Here is a 6499-nt window from a genome sequence, read left to right as displayed (position 1 = left end):
GTTCGGGTACACTGAGGGAGAATTCCGAATGTCCAATTCACCTAACTATCCATTATCTGAAAAGTTCAAATTAAAGATGGAAGAAGAAATTGTATTAACTTCTGGGGAACTGGTGGAGACTGTTTGTGAGAAACATCATGCAGTCATGGGAAGGCATTAAGGAGGGGGGGGGGGGGGGTTTGAATAAAAGCACCATAGAACGATTGGTAATGTTTTGTTCATTTTTGTTCGTGTAAATCGCACAGTAATATTACTGCGGGTACGAAAACAGAAAATGATGGAAAATCTCGGCAGGTCTGACAGCCTCTGTGGAGGGAGAATGGAGCGACCTTTCGAGCCTGGGTGATTCTGTCAAAGCTGGAGACAACTGAAAATTGGGTCAGAATTATATTGTTGTGAGGGAGGGGTTTGGAGTGTGGGTATGATGGAGCTGAAGCGACAGGTGGAGATTAATAAATATATCAGGGACAGAAAGTCAAATGGCATGTAAATGGTGGTTTTAATGGCTACAGGTGTCGTTAGTGGCACATTAAGTTATCAGAATGTGTCAATGGGATAACAGGGGTAAGCAGTGTGTAAAGGACATCAAGGGTAGAGATGGCCCTCGTGACGTAGTGTGGGAGGCGAGACAATTGTCAGGTAAAAGTGGATCGATGAAACATATGAAAATAAACTGATGAAAATAAAAATGATGTGAAGGTGGAGGAGACAGTTCACAGTCTGAAATTGCTGAACTCAAAGTTAGTCCGGAAGGCTGTGAATTATATTACTGCGGAAGTGGTTATTCGCTGGACTTATAGAGGGCTGTGCTTTGTTGCTATTTTACGATGGTCCCTCACTGTGACCCTCACTGTGCAGGCTGTGTCTTATACTCGGCATGTGTCTTATACTCGGTATGTGAGCGCCCTCTGCTGAGCATCAACTGTAAATGTCAATGTGCGGTTGTTGTAAGGGATCCAGTATATCAGCAGCACTGTTGCCTGCAGGGCGGATAAATATAATGCACTGCCAGAGATCAGGGTGACCGTGTTGCCAATCATTAGCTTGGCAATCTTGGCAATTTTATCGAATATAGCTGAAAAGCGATCACTGATGAAGATGTGTCTGAATAGATTCCCTCCCAGAACATGAAGCAGATAATATGGAGGGTGCTCGGCGATCTGACTGTACCAGTACGCAAACGGATCAGAATCGCTTGTTTTCAAAGTGCAGGTTAGTGTGATATTACTTCCCTCTTCAACCGTTATTTTGGCAGCCGACTGCTCCACTATGTCTTGAAGACTCCATTCTGACATTAAATAGAGGGAAAACAACAACAGTATCAGTCTCATATTTACCTACTTAAACATCATCAGCAGCATTATTATTATTTTGTCAATAATAACCTCTGGGTTAGAGCAATGAGCCGTGCGGGTTCTGAAGTGTTACTGGGACTTACTGAAAAATGATATAGCGATGAAGATCAGAGCGAGACGGTACCTCATGGTCCTTCCTGAGACTGTAACTGTGCAGAGAGAGAAATCCTCTGCCAGAGACAGAAATACAGCTCCCATCCCCCTGCATTTCTGATCCAGCCAGTGAGGGGAACGGAGTAGCCAATATCGCAATCGGGTCAGAGCAGCAAACGGAAGCTATGGGCGGGGAGGCCGCAGACTCAATATTGAGTGCAGTGTGTGGTGACTCGCAGCTGCACTCGGAACTGACGGAGCGGAAATAGCGACAGTTGTATCTCCAGACGTCTGAGACCATCTTGCCCCTATTCACTTTTCAAATGGCTGCAAAGAAATATACAGTAAAAGGATGAAGGAATACAAATAACAGGAAGTTCGAAAGTTGAATGAGGCCCTTCGGCCTATCCCTCCTGTACCGTATGAGGTATTTATCCAATTCGTCTTTCAGCCTAACCCCACCCGCATTTTTCACATAGCCCGCCATTCCTCCTTTCCAAGATATAAACAATTCCCTTTTCAAAGTTACATGCAAATGTATTCCTGCCAGCCTTTTATGGCAGTCAATTCTAGATTTGAACACATCTCATTTGAATCAGGAAATCTAACATCTCTCGGTCTTTTTCAGATTAATTAGGGGCTGGTTTGGCACAGGGGTAAGTAGCTGACTTTTAAAGCAGACCAAGGCAGGCCAGCCGTGCGGGTTCAATTCCCGTACCAGCCTTCCCGAACAGGCGCCGGAATGTGGCGATGTGGGGATTTTCACAGTAACTTCATTTGAAGCCTACTTGTGACAATAAGCGATCTTCATTTTCATTCGAGATGCTTGGGCTATGATTTTAGTGGAAACAGTTGCTCCCACAGCGATCCCTGAGTAAGTCTTTCCCTTAATTGATTTGATATAAGAAAAACAATCTCACTTTCTCTTCACAGTTCTCCTTTGTGAAGTCTCCCATTCCTGATACAATTCTGGCGTATCTCCTCCACACCTTCTCGCATGTCTTCAAATTTGTTTCGAAATACTAGTTTTACCCCTGTGTAAACATCATTTATATTTTGAAGCACAAACCTCAATATGATTAAAGATTGTGACTCATAAGCTCCAATTTTGATTTCTAGGAGAAAGTATTTGACATTCTTCTCTTGAAATGTAAATTAATTGACACCAAATCCATCCAATGGCCTCATTCAAGTCCGGATTGAACTGAATCCTCCAGCAGGGGTAGTGAAATTGCAATATGATAATCAGAAAGGCACGTATGGCCACGTCAACGTCCATAGGAATGGTATCCTGAGTGAGGTCACAATGGGTCTGGCCTCCTGCAGTGTGCGGGTGGAACAATGAGCTATAAAGAGTCCGGGTCCCCCTCTCTCCTTCTCAATCTCTGACTCATTTCATTCCCGTTCACTCAGAGAGATTCGGTCAGACATGTTTCTGGTAATACTGACGGCGCTGTTGCATCGTAAGTACAGGGTTATGCTCACCAGGGTAATTTAGCAGATTGATGTAAGAGTATTTGATGGTATTTTCTAGTTGGGGAGAAGATCTGTACTGGCGGTCGGTTTAGTTCAGTTGGTTGGAAAGCAATTCGTTGTGCAAGAGAAAGGCCAATAGTGCAGGATTAATTCCCATACCGGCTGAGGTTATTCATGAGGAACCTGCCTTCTCAACTGTCCCTTCACGGAGGTGTGGTGATCCTCGTGTTAAATAGCCACCATTCGGCTCTCCCTGAGTGTAACCTATGACAATCTGGGACTATGGCGACTTTAATAGTAATCTTTATGTTCACAAAGTAGGCTTACATTAACACTGCAATTAAGTTACTGTGAAAAGCCGCCAGACCCCGGCGCCACACTACGGGCAATTTATCATGGCCAATCCACCTAACCCGCACATCTTTGGACTGTGGGAGGAAACCGGAGCACCCGGAGGAAAACCACGCACACACGGGGAGGACGTGCAGACTCCGCACAGACAGTGACCCAGCCGGGAATCGAACCTGGGACCCTGGAGCTGTGAAGCATTTATGCTAACCACCATGCTACCCACAAAAAGATTGCCGTCTTTTTCCAGAGAAGGTACAAACTCCCCGTCGGGGAATTGAACCCCGGTGTCCCGCGTGATAGGCGGGGATACTAACCACTATACTAACGAGGAACTGCACATTGACGGATAATTCAGGACGTCCAAATTACCTGTCGATATATATGGTGGAGAGCTTGATAAATGGGATGCTGCTCCGTGAAGTGACAGTTGAGAAGGCAGGTTCCTCATGAATAACCTCAGCCGGTATGGGAATTAATCCTGCGCTATTGGCCTTTCTCTTACACACACATGCTGATAGACACAAGTCTCGATCGATTCTCTTTAACATGGTGCTCTTATATTCATTCACTTTCACAGGTGGATTGTGTGCAGTTCGCGTAACTCAATCTCCGGTTTCCTTAACTGTGTCAGAAGGAGGTTCGGCGCAGTTAGACTGTGAATATACAGACCAGCTTATATTCACCATGCAATGGTATCTACAGAAACAGACACAGCCTCCAAAATGGATAATTAGCAATGTGGTAACACTGAAAACAGATGAAATCTCTGGACGATATCTGGCAACTGCTGACGAGTCTACAAAGTCTGGTTACCTAAATATAAGCAGCCTCAATGTGGAGGACGGAGCGGACTATTACTGTGCAGAGAGGCACAGCGTCAAATAAAAGCCAAGAGCTCGTACAAAAACCTCAGCGAGTTCTTACTTCTCCGATAATGAATTGTGATGCCTCATTGCCCTTGTCCAATTCAAGAGCGATCCGGCCGCGGAATTCCTGGGACCTAGCGCTCTGCCCCCAGTTACACATTTCAGTAAATATCACGGAGCTTACCCCGAATATTTATGTGCCAGCGGAGGTCGAAATCAACCACCAGATATGGAATGAGTCTAACTGTGCAGTACGGGCTGTTCTTCCAGACAGTTAACTCAAAGCGACCCAGGGGGGCGTGGGTCTGTGTCAGTCATTGCTGTAAGAAAGCACAGATTGTGTTCACGTCTGAGGTTGAAAATGCGCTATGAAATAGATAATTATTCGGAAAACACTGACTCAGGTAACATCACGACCATTATCCGAAAGTACCGCAGATTGTGTCTGATGGATCATCGGACAGAAGAATAACGGAAATGTAAACGTCGTCTGTTATTATGAAATGAAAATGAAAATCGCTTATTGTCAGGAGTAGGCTTCAATGAAGTTACTGTGAAAAGCCCCTGGACGCCACATTCCGGAGAGGCTGGTACGGGAATGAAATGAAAATCACTTATTGTCACAAGTAGGCTTCAAATGAAGTTACTGTGAAAAACCCCTAGTCGCCACATTTCGGCGCCTGTTCGGGGAGGCTGGTACGGGAATTGAACCGCGCTGCTAGCCTGCCTTGGTCTGCTTTCAAAGCCAGCAATTTAGCCGTGTGCTAAACCAGCCAGATCGGGAAAGAATTCACTGATTGGCCGACTGGGGGACAGGCTGCAAACTGTAGATCCCCTCCATTGACTTTCTGTAAGGCTTTATTTCCTGCATTGTGTCTCCGCTGTACAGACATAGGCGGCCGTGTCTGTCACGGAGTCTCACTAACATCCAGGTCGCTGTGCTTCTCTCAGCTAAAATGAACTGAGTTGTGATCCTGGCCTGATTGCTGATACCCCTCGCCAGGTGCTGAAGTTTTCAGTCAGGGTGTTGCCTGTACCATTGCAGGTTATTTCTCTTTACTGTAGTGGAACATGTCAACGATGTTGTAGCTCCCTCGGTCACAACCGCTGACTCGGGAGGCTGTGAAACTTCATTGCAGTGTTAAGGTAAGCCTCCTTGTGGCAATAATGAAGATCATTATTATATCTCCTTGAGAGAGATAGGACTGAGAGACACCAGACATTGTACAGATGTATCCTTGAGAGAGAGGACGGATAGACACCAGTCAATGTCCAGACATCTCCTTGATGAGAGACGGCGGAGAGACACCAGTTAATAATTAAAGTGCTTGGGAGTGTGTCGTGCTTTGAGATGGATAGAAAACTGGTGAGCAAACAAGAAGCCAAAAGTTGAATAAATGGGTCTGATTGGCAGGGAGTGACTAGTGCGGTACCGCATGGATCTGTGCTAGGACCCCAACTCATCACATTATTTATTAATGATTTGGACGAGGGAACTAAGTGCATTATCTCCACATTTGCAGATGACACAAAGTTGGATGGGACAGTGAGCTGTGAGCAGGACGCAGAGATGCTTCAGCAGGATTTGGACAGGCTGAGTGAGTGGGCATGCATGACAGATTAACTATAATGTGGATCAATGAAAGGATATCCGTTTCGGTAGCAAAAATAGTAAATCAGATTATTATTGCAACGGGTGTAAATTGAGAGAGTTGGATACTCAGGGAGACATTGGTGTCCTCGGGCATCAGTCACTGAAAGTCAGCGCGCATATACAGCAGGCAGTATGTTCATAGCACCAATTCACCATCCAGATCACAGATCTGATTCAGTGAGTGGAGGTAAGAGTGTCTGGCCGGTTCTTGTATGGACTGTCTACGCCAGGGGTGGGCAAACTACGGCCCGCGGGCCGCATGCGGTCCGCCAAAGGTATTTCTGCGGCCCACCAAGTCATTAAAAAAAAAAAAAAAAATTTTTTTAAATTGTTTTTTTTTTTTAAATTTTTTTAAAGGTTAATGGGGGGGGGGGGCTGTTGGGTTACTTACTGGTATAGGGTGGATACGTTGACTTGAGTAGGGTGATCATTGCTCGGCACAACGTCGAGGGCCGAAGGGCCTGTTCTGTGCTGTACTGTTCTATGTTCTATATGAGGCGCCCAGAATCATAACCGGGTGAAGTAATTATTTTACTTAATATACTATGCGGCCCTTTGTGAATTGTGAATTTCTGAATGTGGCCCTTGCACGGAAAAGTTTGCCCACCCCTGGTCTACGCCTTTGTAACAGTGCGGGGGTCATCACACAGAGATATACGGCAGCGTCAGAGACAGGGGCCCCGGCGATTGTTAAAGGAACAGTT

General features: G+C 45.6%; 1 non-coding gene across 1 annotated transcript; it reads right to left on the bottom strand.

Moving 5' to 3' along the window:
* Positions 1–3534: 3534 nt before the first annotated feature.
* trnad-auc lies at positions 3535–3606 on the bottom strand. The gene has a single exon. It is a non-coding gene; the product is annotated as a tRNA-Asp (tRNA).
* Positions 3607–6499: the final 2893 nt, after the last annotated feature.

This window comes from Scyliorhinus canicula, unplaced genomic scaffold (assembly GCF_902713615.1).
Source record: "Scyliorhinus canicula unplaced genomic scaffold, sScyCan1.1, whole genome shotgun sequence".
In the NCBI taxonomy this organism is placed as follows: Eukaryota; Metazoa; Chordata; class Chondrichthyes; order Carcharhiniformes; family Scyliorhinidae; genus Scyliorhinus; species Scyliorhinus canicula.
The sequence above is the reverse complement of the archived record's forward strand: the minus strand, read 5'-3'. Positions and strand labels throughout refer to the sequence as shown.